Source organism: Hemiscyllium ocellatum, chromosome 8 (genome assembly GCF_020745735.1).
Source record: "Hemiscyllium ocellatum isolate sHemOce1 chromosome 8, sHemOce1.pat.X.cur, whole genome shotgun sequence".
Lineage (NCBI taxonomy): Eukaryota > Metazoa > Chordata > Chondrichthyes > Orectolobiformes > Hemiscylliidae > Hemiscyllium > Hemiscyllium ocellatum.
Window position 1 is genome coordinate 35,796,446 of NC_083408.1, and position 15,084 is coordinate 35,811,529.

Here is a 15,084-nt window from a genome sequence, read left to right on the forward strand (position 1 = left end):
CTCACAGATATTTTATATTTCTTGTTCAACCACAAATCACTTCAGTGCCCCGTGTTACAGATTGCATCTCTCATGATGTTAATACAACTCCATTACACTGTCACACAGTATGCTCTCTCCCCCAGAACCTTGTGTTTCTGACTGTATCTCTCCTGATGTTAATCCAGCTCCCTCACACTGTCACTCAGTAACCCCTCTCCCCCAGCCCCCTGTGTTACTGACTGTATCTCTCCTGATGTTAATCCAGCTCCCTCACACTGTCACTCAGTAACCCCTCTCCCCCAGCACCACGTGTTACTGACTGTATCTCCCCTGATGTTAATCCAGCTCCCTCACACTGTCACTCAGTAACCCCTCTCCCCCAGCACCCCGTGTTACTGACTGTATCTCTCCTGATGTTAATCCAGCTCCCTCTCACTGTCACTCAGTAACCCCTCTCCCCCAGCACCGTGTGTTACTGACTGTATCTCTCCTGATGTTAATCTATCTGCCTCTCACCATCATTCTGAAACATCGATCAGTAGCTCCTCCCGAGACTCTGGAAGTCAGTCTTTAAACTTTTCCATCTTTCTCCCCTCCTTTTGGGTCCTCCTTGGGATTTGCCTTGTTAACTGACATGAGGACATAAGGAGAAGGAACAGGAGTAGACCATTCGGCCCCTCCAGCCTTCTTCAACATTCAATAGGATTATAGCAGATATGACTGTGGCCTTAACTCCACTTTCCAATCAGCTCCCCCTGCAACCCTGGGTTGAATACATCCAATGATCCTGTGTCAACTGCTTAATGAGCTAGTGGATTCCAAAGATTAAAGACCATGTAAGAAAAGAAATCCTCATCAGCTTGTCTTAAATAAATGGCCCACATTTTGAACTAGTATCCCATTGTTCTTGACTTGCTTATGAAGGGAAAAATCCTCTCTATCCATGCTGTCATCCCTCAGAACTGCATATACATTAAAAAAAGGTCACATCACATTCTCCTACACCCCAATGATTAATAGGCCCAACCTGTTCAACTTCCCCTCTTCACATAACTCTCTCCAATCCAGGAATCCGTTGAATGGATCTTCTCTAATACAAGCAAAAGGTAAAGTCGCCATAGTCCTAGCGGATAGCCCTCCATAGGGCTGCCCTGTCATTAGACAGAGAGAGATGACCAGTGATAGTTTAACCTGAGGGTCTCCATGCCAACTGGTTAGTCAACTGCACTAATTGACTCTCTTAATAAGGTAGCATCAATGTTTCTGCCCAGTTACAAACTGGGACCCTTTATGTGTTAAGCGCTACACTAATTAAATGAAGAGAGATGGTATATTTTAGATTAGATTAGATTCCCTACAGTGTGGAAACAGACCCTTCAGCCCAACAAGTCCACACTGACCCTTTGAAGAGTAACCCACCCAAACCCCTTTTTCCCTCGACTAATGCACCTAACACTATCGGCAGTTTAGCGTGGCCAATTCACCTGACCTGCACATCTTTGGACTGTGGGAGGAAACCGGAGCACCCGGAGGAAACCCACGCAGACATGGGGAGAATGTGCAAACTCCGCACAGACAGTCACACAAGGCTGGAATCTAACCTGGGTCCCCGGCGCTGTGAGGCAGCAGTGCTAAACACTGAGCCACCGAACCACCAATTTCTGTCATAGAGATATATCAATTTGGGTGCCCTTTTACACGAATCACAAACGTTAGCATGCAGATATAGCAAGTAATTAGGAAATTTATTGTAAAGGGGATGGAGTACAAAAGTTGAGATTCTTGCCACAGCTGTTCAAGTTTTAATGAGCCTGCATCTGAACTAGTGTAAAGTTTTGGTCTCCATGCTTAAGGAGAGTTATCCTTCTTTATGACACCACAGACTATTATAGACACCAAGTGCTCTCAGTGTCACTGAATGTGCAGGTCTGAGCTATTCCCCAAACCTGTGCTTTTGCAGTCACCCGATCTATCTTCCACTTCACCTTGATGGACCGTGTCCGGAGGGACACCATGTACAAAGCTCTAGGTAAAGGGAGGATGAACCCACTGGATGCTGCCCTCACCCTGTTGGCCACTTTTGTGTGTGGCTGCATCAAGTAGTGCGTTTGTAAACACCAAGTGTCACTGTGTGCTGAGGTTCTACCTGTCCCTGGTGTCGTGAAGGATGGGACTGGCCTCGGCACCGCAGAATGTTCTCGTAGAAAAACTTGCAAAGAGAAACACCTTTGGCCACACATCCGTCAGGAAGTGGTTAGCATTTCACATCCTCGAAACCCTGCAGGAAAAGGAGAGGGTGGATTCTGTCGAGTGGCTCCCCAAACAGACTGTCAAAATCATTTGGCAGAATGCCCCATCACCAGAACTTTCTTCAAGCACCAAAACATCACTTAGCTGGTGGTGAGAAGGGCAATACCCATTAGATCCTTCATGTATGTCCAGACTTTCTGTGCCACCGTATGCTGCCCTCGAAGCAGCTGTGATGAGGGGGCAGGGTGGGGGGTTGAGACTGTCACACCTCTCCTGCTGCAATGTGTCTATGCAAAGGAAGTCTGGAGAAAGATGCTGTGGTTTGCGTTGAAGTTAGTCCTGAGCAGCTCTGTGACACAGGACTCTGTGCTCTACAGTCTGTAACCTGGCTTGCACACTGAGACAACATTGACTATGCCTGGAGGATCATCGATTTGGTGAAAGATGCTCTTTGCTCTGCCTGGAACTCGTTGATCTTCCAGAGCAAGGAGTTGACCCTGACCGAGTGTGAGAGACTGGCACATTCCAAGGTCCAGGGCTACGTGCCGAGAGACGCACTAAATCATGGCACTCAACCATTTAAGTTCTTTCTATCATGATATGATGAGGGACTCTCCTCCTGTCAAACTCTTCCAGTGCCTCCAAATGGTCATTAAATTGTTAGCTGTATAGATAGGAAACGCATTTTTTTTTTGCAACTGTAGAGAAACTGTGAGAAATATTAAAATTCCAATATTTTGTTTGTGTTTTTTGCTCTGTGCAAAGACTGTACAGATATGATGTAGAACCTTTGTATGCACTTATAGATGTTTAAATGAATAAGGTATAATTTTCAAAACAACAATCACAGTTTGTTATATTTAGCCCTTCAGGGAAAGTTGCCTAATATAATTCATTATCTGACAGTGATCTTTTATGTGGAGCCTTATCAAACATTTTTGGAAATTCAAATACACTATTGGTTCCCTTTATACATATGGCTTATCACATGGTCAAATACAATAAGCCCGATATGTCCTGATGTGGCCTGAGTTAAACATCAGCTTGTGTACACACCCGTGGAGTCACAGGGAACATTTAGGACCTTGAAGTGGAGATGCCGATGTTGGACTGGGGTCGACAAAGTTAAAAATCACACAACACCAGGTTATCGTCCAACAGGTTTAATTGGAAGTAGCTACCTGATGAAGGAGCAGCGCTCAGAAAGCTAGTGCTTCCAGGACTATAGCCTGGTGCTGTGTGATTTTTGACTAGTATCTTGGGGGTTCTGCAAAAATGCAAATTCCTATTATTGCTGACTGAACATGCCAGAAAGACAGCACAGTAAGGAGCATGGTTTTTAACTTGAAGTAAAAGTTAATGGTTATAAGTGGCATGGTGACTCAGTGGTTAGCATTGCTGTCTCACAGTGCTGGGGACTCGGGTTTGATTCCATCTTGTGTGACTGTCTGTGTAGAGATTGCACATTCTCGCCGTGTCTGTGTGAATTTCCTCCCACATTTCAAAGACATGCAGGTGAGGTGGATTGGCCATGCTAAATTGTCTGCAGCATTCAGGGAAGTGCAGGCTAGGTGTATTAGCTGTGGGAAATCTGGGGTCACAAGGATAGGATGGGGGAATGCTTTGTGGAGCATTGGTGCAGATTCGAAGGGCTGAATGGCCTCTTTCCACATGGTAGGGATTCTATGGAAAGTATTGACCATTTGTGCTAGATCCTCATGATACCAGCTAATAAACATAACTGGTGTTGCAGGCAAACACATACATCTTTCTTAAATAAAACCAAAGTGCTGGAGAAAGCCAATAGGTCTGGCAGCACCTGTGGAGAGAGAAACAGAGTCATATTGAACTCGAAACGTGAACTGTGTTTCCCTCTCTGCAGATGCGGCCAGACCGGTAGAGTTTCTCTAATGTTTTTAGGCTTTGTTTCAGACTACTAGCATCCACATTATTTTGTTTTTGTTTCAATCGCCATTACTTGATGAATGAGATCCTGATGCCTAACAACTCTAGGGAGTTGCGAGTCCCCAGTACCCGATAGACTGCAGCATTCCTGTCCTGGAAGTTATTTAACAACAATGTCAGCCTTGACTCAGTGGGTATACCTGACTTTCAAATCAGTTGCATTGAGATTCAAGCCTTAATCTAGAACCTGAGCCCGTATTTTGGGTTGATGTCACAGGGTGGTTGTGAGGGAGTGCTAATGATTTGGGGTGGAGCTGTCTTTATGGTAAGACTTTAAAGTAAATACTCTAACTGCCCTTTTGAATCTCTGAAAGCATTTGATATGCCTCGAAGTACCTTTGAAGTATCATCACTATCGCAAAATAACCTGTGCACAGCAGGATCCCACAAACTGCAATGAGATAACCAGAAGATCTGCTCTCACATTCAGTTAAAAGGATACATTTCCATCTGGACGCCAAGGAGGCCTCCCCCTGCTCTTCTGTGCTATGGGATCTTTCTGTTCCACCCAAAACAGCAGATGGAGTCTTGATTATTCCCCTCTGACTGCGCAGTGCTCCCTCACTGTGACAATTCCTTCCACCACCATTCTTGTGTCAAAGTCTTTAAAATGAAGCTGCTACCTCTGACATTTAAACAGTGAAGGTGGTGGTGGGGTGGTGGAATAGTGCAGGGAGTGGGGTAGGTGCTGTTGATTTTCATTATGAACCGCCTAAGCTCCTTGATAAAATCACCGGCGGTAATTATTTTCTGTTTGAATTGGCTGAAGGTTTCTGAGCAAGTAATTAGGAAAGTGAGACAGATTTTTATGCTGCGACTTGGGTACTCCTGAAAGTTGATTGACTTTTAAACACAGGACTTTCATGACTTACTGAAAACTATTTTCTTAAACAGCGCTCAGAGCTGAAAGATCTCTGAACAGTGTTACACAGAAACAGCTTCTCTGGGAAGACACCTGGATACTTAGGAAAATTCCCCAGTTATGTTAACTATCACAGATACACACTGTTTTTTTTTGCTCTTGAGTAATGACTAGTAATTGAAGCCTGTGGGGAATAGCTGTTATTTTCTCTTGCCAAGATCAGCCCCCTTCTCTTTCAGACTGTCCCTGGGGCAATGTGTTCGGTTTTATAACACCCCGACTGTCTGTCTGTACACAGGATCCCTTCATAAATAAATTAGTGCCTGGACAAAGGCCCTGCAGTCGTCCAGGAGACCTGGCTAATGACCACCCTTTTCATTGTCCCTCCTCCCCCTCAATAGTTTGATGGAAGAGGCCCAGCCTAAACAGTTCAGGCTCTTTATGGTGCAGATTTCAGCCTGTCTTGGGCTATAGGAGAGCAAAGCTTAACTTTGTTTATTGACAGTGGAACAATAAAGGCTGGGAACTAAAGTGGGACACTGTGAAAAGATGTATAAAGTTCCGAGGTAGCAAACTCTGGCCCGACTAATCTTGCTGCATAGAATCTGCACCTAAACCCCTTTCCATTCGTTTTAATGACTTAGAATCCCAACAGATCCAATGATGCTCCCATTCATTCTGTTTAGAATCCCAATGGGTAAGAACCTTTCCTATTCAAACTCATTTACTGAATCCCAAAGCTCCAAACCCCTTCCCATTTGCACTTACACCAGCCCAAACCCCTTTCCATTCACTCTTAATGTGTAGATCTCAAAGAAGCTAATTATTCTCTAGCTTCCTATTTTATACAAAACACCAATTCCCTTTCCCGTTCACCCTTAGGATATACATTCTTGTTGGACCTTGACCTGTCCTTTCTGTCATATTCTGGTTTCGTGAATAGGGCTTTCTAGCTCTTGGCATTTCCATTGCTCCAGTAATCTGTTCAGTTTATGCCATCAATCTCTCAGAGCTCACAACCTCTTCTGATAAAGACTATGCCTCCTTTTACTGATTTGACTTCAGTTATGCTGCTGTAGGCAATATAGATGGCTCATGCAGTCAACATTACAGACCAATCATCTCTCACCCATAAGAAATACTCATTGTAATTACGCCCGGGGCAATCCAGAGGTTGGCAGAACTAAGTAAACTAAGTTCTTTCAGTTTTTTTTAAGAAAGGCAGCCATTTTTCTTGCCACCTTGGATATATAGATGTTCAAAAATGGCTTGTGAGGAATTCCTGTGGATAAACTAAGCTTTATTTCCTAGTTATTAAAAAAAGCTGTTTTAATGAGTTATTTTGATCTCAGTTGAGGACGAAATGGTTGAACTATATTGATAAAGGTGAGCGGAAGTACTCAAAGCACATCTGCTGGGTTCACTCGGGGCATCACTTTAACGTCAAACAGAAACAGAAAGTGTTGGTGAAACTCAGCAATTTGAGCAGCATCTGCAGAGAGAAAGCAGACTTAACGTTTCGAGTTGAGTGATCCTTCTTCAGACATGAAACGCTAACGTTGTTTTCTCTCCGCAGAAGCTACCAGACCAGCTGACTTTTTTCAGCAATTTCTGTTTTTGTTTCCGATTTCCAGCCACGGCATTCTTTGGTTTTACTTTAAAGTAAGAGCCTGGAAACTCTTCTGGATTTCAGGAATTTCTCGTGAACTGAGCTCATTTCAAAAGTCTCATGTTGCTTTTGCAGGAAAAATAATATGAAAGGTAAACCAAAGACATTAACTTCCTCAGAACTGGTGTTGCCAGACCTGCTGCTTTGTTCAAGAAGAGTCACTGGACTCTGTTAACTCCGATTTCTCTCCACAGATACTACCAGACCTGCTGAGCTTTTCCAGAAATTTCTGTTTTGATTATGACTTCCAGTCTCCTTAGTTCTTTAACTCTTTTTAAGAAAGGCAGCCATTTTTCTTGCCGCCTTGGATATACAGATGTTCAAAAATGGTTTGTGAGGAATTCCTGTGGATAAACTAAGCTTTATTCCCTAGTAATTAAAAAAGCTGTTTTAATGAGCCATTTTGATCTCAGTTGAGGAAGAAATGGTTGAACTATATTGATGGACATCGTTCCAAGTGGACCTGGCCCCAGTGAAGACTTTAGTGAGTAACTAGTGAAGGGGAAAGCTGTATTGCAGCTAAATGTGCTGAGACAGGCAAGAAAACAAGATGTGAGGATAATACAGAGACTGCAGAGGGACTAGAGAAAGTTCAAGTGAGTGGGTAACATTAAGGACAATGTAGGAACATGTTAGATGGTCCACCATGGAGCAAAGAATGGAAAAGCAGAAAAATGCTTAAACTGAGACATGCTGTGGCAGTACAGAGGGCTTGATCTGGGTGGCCTCACACATGAGTCACAAGAAAAGTGACAGTGGTGGGAAGTTGTGCTTTGAGTGTAAGGAGATAGTAGAGACACCAAATGAATACCTTTCATCAGTATTCACACAGGAAAAAGACAATGTTGATCAAAGAGAATACTGACGAGATGGGATTGAGGGTCATGAGGAGGAGGTGTTAGCAATTCTGGAAAGTGTGAAAATAGATAAGTCCCCTGGGTTGGATGGAATTTATCCTAGGATTCTCTGGGAAGCTAGGGAGGAGGTTGCAGAGTGTTTGGTTTTGATCTTTATGTCATCATTGTCTACAGGAATAGTGCCAGAAGACTGGAGGATAGCAAATGTTGTCCCCTAGTTCAAGAAGGGGACTAGAGACAACCCTGGTGATCATAGACCAGTGAGCCTTACCTCAATTGTGGGTAAAGTGTTGGAAAAGGTTATGAGAGATAGAATTTATAATCATCTAGAAAGGAATAGATTGATTAGGGATAGTCAACATGGTTTTTTGAATGGTAGGTCATGTCTCACAAACCTTATTGAGTTCTTTGAGAAGGTGACCAAACAGGTAGATGAGGGTAAAGCATTGATGTGCTGTATACGGATATCAATAAAGTGTTTGAAAAGGTTCCCCACGGTAGGCTATTGCAGGAAATACGGAGGCATGGGATTGAGGGTGGTTTAGCGGTTTGGAACAAAAATTGGCTATCTGAAAGAAGACAGAGGATGGTGGTTGATGGGAAATGGTCATCCTGGACTTCAGTTACTTGTGGTGTACCACAAGGATCTGTTTGGAGCCACTGGTGTTTGTCATTTTTATAAGTGATCTTGCTTAAAAGGATGGGTTAGTGAATTTGAGGTTGACACTAAGGTCGGTGGAGTTGCGGAGGGTGCAGAAGGATGTTGCAGGTTATAGAGGGACATAGGTAAGCTGCAGAGCTGGACTAAGGGGTGCCAAATGGAGTTTAATGTAGAAAAAATTGTGAGGTGATTCACTTTGGAAGGAGTAACAGGAATAAAGAGTGATGGGCTAATGGTAAGATTCTTGGTAGTGCCTTCGTGTCCATATGAATAGATCCCCGAAAGTTGCCACCCAGGTTGATAGGCTTGTTAAGATGGTGCATGGTGTGTTAGCTTTTATTGGTAGAGGGATTGATTTTGGAGTCATGAGGTTATGTTGCAGCTATACAAAACTCTGGCATGGTCGCACTTGGAGTATTGTGTATATTTCTGGTTGCTGCATTATAGGGAGGATGAGGAAGCATTGGAAAGGGTTCAGAGGAGATCTACTAGGATGTTGCCTGGTAAGGAGGGAAGGTCTTACAAGGAAAGGCTGAGGGACTTCAGGCTGTTTTTATTAAAGAGAAGAAGGTTGAGAGATGACTTAATTGAGACATATAAGATAATCAGAGGGTTAGATAGGGTGGACAGTGAGAGCCTTTTTCCTTGGATGATAATGGCAAGCATGAGTGAACATAGCTTTAAATTGAAGGATGATAGATATAGGACAGATGTAAGAGGTAGTTTCTTTACTCAGAAAGTAGTAGGGCCATGGGACAGTCTGCCTGAAACAGTAGTAGACTTGCCTACTTTAAGGACATTAAAATGGTCATTGGATAGGCATATGGATGAAAACGGAAAGTGTTGGTTAGATGGGCTTCAAATTGGTTTCACAGGTCGGCTAAACATCGAGGGCCAAAGGGCCTGTACTGTTCTTAAAAAAAGGTAGCATGCAGTTGCAGCAAGTAGAATCATAGATTCCCTACTGTGTGGAAACAGGCCCTTTTGTCCAACAAGTCCACACTTACCCTCCAAAGAATAATCCATCCAGACCCATTCCCTTACATTTACCCCTGACTAATCCACCTAACGTATACATCCCTTGAACACTATGGGCAATTTAGTTTGGCCAATTCACCTAAAATGCACATCTTTGGATTGTGAGATGAAACGCACACAAACACAAGGAGCATGTGCAAACTGCAGACAGATAGTTGCCCTGAGGCTGGAATCAAACCCGGGTCCCTGGCACTGTGAGGCAGCACTGCTAACCACTGAGCCACTGGCAAATATTTAGGGTAGCAAAAGGACTGATGGCCTTCATTGCAAAGGGAATGGGGGTATAAAAGTCAGGAAGTCTTGTTACAACTGTACGTTTACTGAGACCACATTCACTGTCCTGCATACGGTGTTGGTTTCCTTATCAACAAAGGAAGCAGTTCAATGAAGGCTCTGAAAGAAGTTTATAAAATCATGAGGGGCATGGATAGGGTAAATAGTCAAGGTCTTTTCCTGAATGTAGGGGAGTCCAAAACTAGAGGGCATAGGTTTAAGGTGAAAGGGGAAAAATTTAAAAGGGACCTAAGGGGCAACATTTTCCACACAGAAGATGGTGCGTGTATGGAATGAGCTGCCAGAGGAAGTGGTGGAAGCTGGTACAATTACAACATTTAAAAGGCATCTGGAAGGGTACATGAATAGGAAGGGTTTAGAGGGAAATGCTGGCAAATAGGATTAGATTGATTGAGGATATCTGGTCGGCATGGACAAGTTGGACTGAAGAGGGATATCTCTATGACTCTGCGACTCTGTGACAAGTTTGATTCCTGTGATGAAGGGGTTGTTGTATGAGGAAAGATCAAGGATCTTAGGCATATTGTTATTAGAGAAAAGAAACTGGTCTTGACATATGATGCTGATCAGTTGTTTCCGCTCTTGGGGAAATAAAAAAAGCTACAACGCACATTTTCAGAAAAATGAGTCTTCTGTTTGAGATGCGGTAAAGAGAAATTCCTTCTCTCAGAGGATTTTTAGTCTTTGAAATGATGCTTCCCAAAGAACGGTGGAGGCCTGCATTCCATCCAAGCTGTGTGAGGGTGTGGCTGCTCCGATGTGCCACACACGGCCATTGACACGATGACTGCAGCATGGGCATCTGGTCCTGGAAGTTGCTACCACGCACAGGCCTCGGAAACAGTGCCTTTTGGGAAAAAAAAATCAGAGGGAACGCTGTTAGAGGCCACATCATTGAGACCTTGTTAGTCAGATCATTAATAAACAAAGGGGTTAAAGGTTATGGGATCTGGAAGCTGGATTTAATGCTTCAATCAGTTCTGCCATGAGTTTACTGAAAAGCGGAGGACTGTTGATGGACGGAATGGCCTATTCCTGCTTGGATTCCTTCTGACCTTATGAGCGCTGCTACAATGCGGTTCCACTTGTTGCTCATTTCCAGCTTGCCTGCCTGCCTTTATGTGTGGGCTTTAGCGGTGAGCATCCTCAGGTTATTCATCTGTTGGGGAAGTCAGGGGAAAGTTCGATCCTGTCCAAGCTGACAGAGGCAGAGACAAACAAAGGCTTGAAGTCCTACCACACAGTCCAGCAGCTCAAGAGTGGGCCCAGCGTACTCTAAGGTCAATGAGGGTTGCCATCATAGTGGTGGATCAGAACCCTGGATTATGTACGGAAATAAGAAACTTTTAATTTCAACGTGTGTTTTTTTCAAAAGAGGAATGCTACAACCAAAGGATGACTGGAGGTTTACAACCAGTGACTATCTGTCAAAGTCCTGTGTAGACCCATGCAATGTCCTGTCTGTACGGCATCAGGGAAATTTCAAACAGAAAGACAAAAACAGAGGAGATAACAAGAGGCTGACTACACAACTCCATCTCAGGTATGAGCCAACTCTGGCATACTTACTCACCCAGGCGTATACAATAAAAAAAAATTCAAAACTGATTGCATCCCCTGGTTTGGTTGTGTTTGTGGCCTGATGTTTCAGGGAGAAAGTGAGTACTGCAGATGCTGGAGATCAGAATCGAAAAAGTGTGGTGCTGGAAAAGCACAGGAGGTCAGGCAGCATCCGAGGAGCAGGAGAATCGATGTTTCGGGCATAAGCTTCTCATTGATTCCTAATTCACCTGCGCCTCAGATGCTGCCTGACCGGCTGTGCTTTTCCAGCATCACACTTTTTGACTCTGATCTTCCAGAGATCAGAATAATGTGAAGGTCCAGGTCTGAGAAGAGTGGTTAAACATTCCTGCACTGCGGGTAAAGATAGTTAAAAGAACACCCGCTCACTCTGCAAACTAACCACCATCAAAATGAATCAAGACGTAAGAATTTCAATCAATCTGTAAAGCCAAGAATCTCAAAACCACCCAATTAACTATCAATGTCAATGCTACCTTTGTCATCAATGGCTGCAACCTCATCCTCAAGAGTGATTTGGAGATGGATTTTTATTTTTGGATTCATTTATTTCTAATCTGTGTGTCTATTTGCTGCATCATTTTGTCTTTTCATGCTTAATAACTGATAAGCTAACATTTTCATTGACACAAGGAAACCTGGTTAAAATTGGCTCCTTCTAAAACATAAACACATTGCAATCTGGGAATACGGTATTCGCAAAGGATTATTTTAAAATTAACCTCATGTGACCAACTGAGAGGGGGCTGCAGGTGAAAACAAAAGGGGAGCCAGTTCCTCTCTCCTCACCCAGAACCTTAACAATTAGGGATATCCTTTTTGGAACCATAACAAGTTGAGGAAACTCACCCAGGGACCAGTTGTAACGAGTCTTCGAAATGGAGTCCCTGTTGTAGGAAATCATGGCGGAAAATTTGCAGGTGGCAAGGTGCCATGAGCAGTATTGTGATAAATGACCGGAAAAACTCCTTCTCAGACATGTTGATTGAAGGCTAAGTATTGGCCAGAAAACCGAGGGAGGGGACAGGGGAGAACTCATGCGCTCTGTTTTGAAACAGTGTCAGGAATGTTTTGCTCCCATCTGAGAGTTCACTTGGTGGAGAGTCTTATCCTAATGCTGCCTTGAACATTGCAGCATTCCACCACTCCTGCACTGAGTGGGTTAGTCTGAATTTTGACTCAAATGTCACCAGCTTCTCACTTAACAGTGCGTCACAGTTGACACAATGATAGGAAGTCATTGCATTAAGTATTTTTTTTGCTTCTCCCTGCATAGCCCAAGGATGCTGAAACCTAATAGCCCTCTAGCTCATTTATGTGATCATCTAACTCAGCACAAGTCTGAAGGAATCTTCGAGGTCCATGTAATCCAGGTGCTACATTTATGTAGCAACAGGTTCTTCCATTTTGAGCCTTTCCCCCCCCTCAGCTGGTGAAAGCTGCCACCTCCCTTGATGGAGAGTTTTTGATTGGTGAATGTGTAGGCAGCACCTTTCCAACACAGCACAGCCAGCAAAGACTGAATATAAACTAACGCAGCCCGCATTTCTTTTGCAGAGTTGAACTTAATAAGCATTTCTCTTGTTGGGTACTTGGCTGATTTACTGCATCTTGTCAGACTAACTACTCATCATAAACCTGGGTAACAAGCAGAAAGGCCATAGGTCAGAGAGGATGGGGGTCATAGGTCACAGTGACAGCAAGGAGGAAATTGAGGAGGCGGTGAATGTGGTGGGGGAAGGAACTCTTGTCTACTCTGAAAGATGACTGAATCCTTCTGTCCTATGCCACGTACATCAATGTTTAATCAGACAAGAGCACTTTGGGAAATGTGCCCGAGCTAGGCATGGGCAGTGTGTGTGTGGACCGGCCATGAGTCCGTGACACTTCCCATATTTCTACAAGCGCGGTGAGCTCCCAGAGCTTTTATCTCAGGGTCAAAGGTCATCATTGAGAGGCGCTCCAATCTTCAGCTGTAATTGAGCAGCGAGGTTACAGGTCACCTTAGTTCTCTGATGGACAAAAGGGTAATGCACTCCTTACTTCATTTGGCAAGTCCCAAGTTTGCCGTCTGATCAGTGCCTGATGTCAGGCCGATGCAGTAGGAAGAGGGCAAGATAATTAATCTCAGCCCTTTGTGTTACAGAAAGGAGGACCACTGGTGGGGGGGGGGGATGTGGTCAATCTCCATTGGTTGCTGTAGCAAGTCACTGTCCAGCCACCTCATTAAGTGAATGGTGAATGTCAGGGCAGGACAGCAATGGCTGTCACCTGGGGGTCAACCTTCATATGCCCGGTGGCGACACCAAGCTGTGTTTCCTGACCAGTTCAGTAGAGCTATCCACTGTCCTCAGAGCTGTCAGACTGGTGATTAAATTGCCTCCTTTTAAAACACAAAGGCATCTGGATCTGGGAGTAGGAATGGAATCCATTATAAATTAACCTTGTTATGACCAACTGAGGGGCCGGGTGCATATGAAAGGGCGCCAGTTTGACACCACTCAGACATGAGCTTAACAATTTGGGTTACCCAATCTGGAACTGTAGAACATTCCTGATGAAGGGCATATGCCCAAAACATCGACTCCCCTGCTTCTCGAATGCTGCCTGACCTGCTGCACTTTTCCAATGCCATACGTTTTGACTCTAATCTCTGGCAGCTGCAGTCCTCACTTACATCTGCGGCACCAAAAGCTTGGCCAAAATTGTAAGTTTAAATATGGAGAAAAAGGTAATGTGGGACGGGTATATCCAGAGCTTAGAGCCCACGCAACTAAAGGCATGACCTTCAGTGATGGATTGAGACATTCTGGAACGTAAAAGATGTTTTTAAGATATGCAGAAATTGCATGATAGTTATAGCGCTGGAGAACCGAGTATTTATTGCCAGATGTATGTTTACAAGAAAAATGCAACAAGAAGTGTTCTAAGTCACGTTACCATGGCACATATATTAATGACATAAGTTATAAGAAGTAAATATAAGACAAAGTTCATCAGAATCCATTCAAAAGACTCTTGGTCTCAAAGAAAGCTGATCTAGAGATGATACACACAGCCAGACTGAGAACCACATCCACGATGAGAACGACACAACGGGACAAATATGGAAACGCCGGAACGCCACTCCATTGGGCGGAAAGCCTCCGAAGAAAATCCGCCACCAAGAATGCCACTTATAACAACACTGGGCGATTGGATTACTGGGCTGGAGCAAGACAGTCACCCATCGATGAAACAGCATGCTGGGATGTCGGAACAGCGAGTCGGAAGCACTCGCCGATAATTAAGCTTGAGCCGGAATGCCGTCAAGATCACAAAACGGGACAAACCACTGTCCTAGGGACATCTCCACAGGCCAAGACCAACATGCTGGGAAAGACGACCACTTCGGACTGCCAGAAGGAACCATTGTTTAGGAGAAGCTCACAGCTGAAGCTTTTAAGTGAAGATATGATGAATTTGATGTCTAAGTGAAAAACGTTAAACATGGAAAAAGAAAAAGAAAAATAGCAAAGGCGAACGGAGTAGATAAGCAACAGGCCCTGGGATAGGAGTCTGCACAACATCCCAGATTATCTCAATCCATCACTGAAGGTCATGCCTTCAGCCATCTGGGCCCTAAGCTCTGGAATACCCATCCCACACCACCTTGCCGCCATCTTAAGAAGGTTACACAATTAGTTCAGAGGAAGGTAAAAGTTACATTATCACTTGAGCAAAATTGCTAATCTCCCATTCAGGTGAGATGCCCTCAAGTCCCTTTTGTAAGTTTAACTACCACAGGTTGAGACAACAGGTGTCCTTTTGTCACACCTACTTCATCTTGACTCTAAGGTCACTGTTGATAGAAGATTTAATTTGCAGCTTTACACGTATGTATCCTTGGTAGCTTCCCTGCACTGCAGAAACCATGACCAATCTG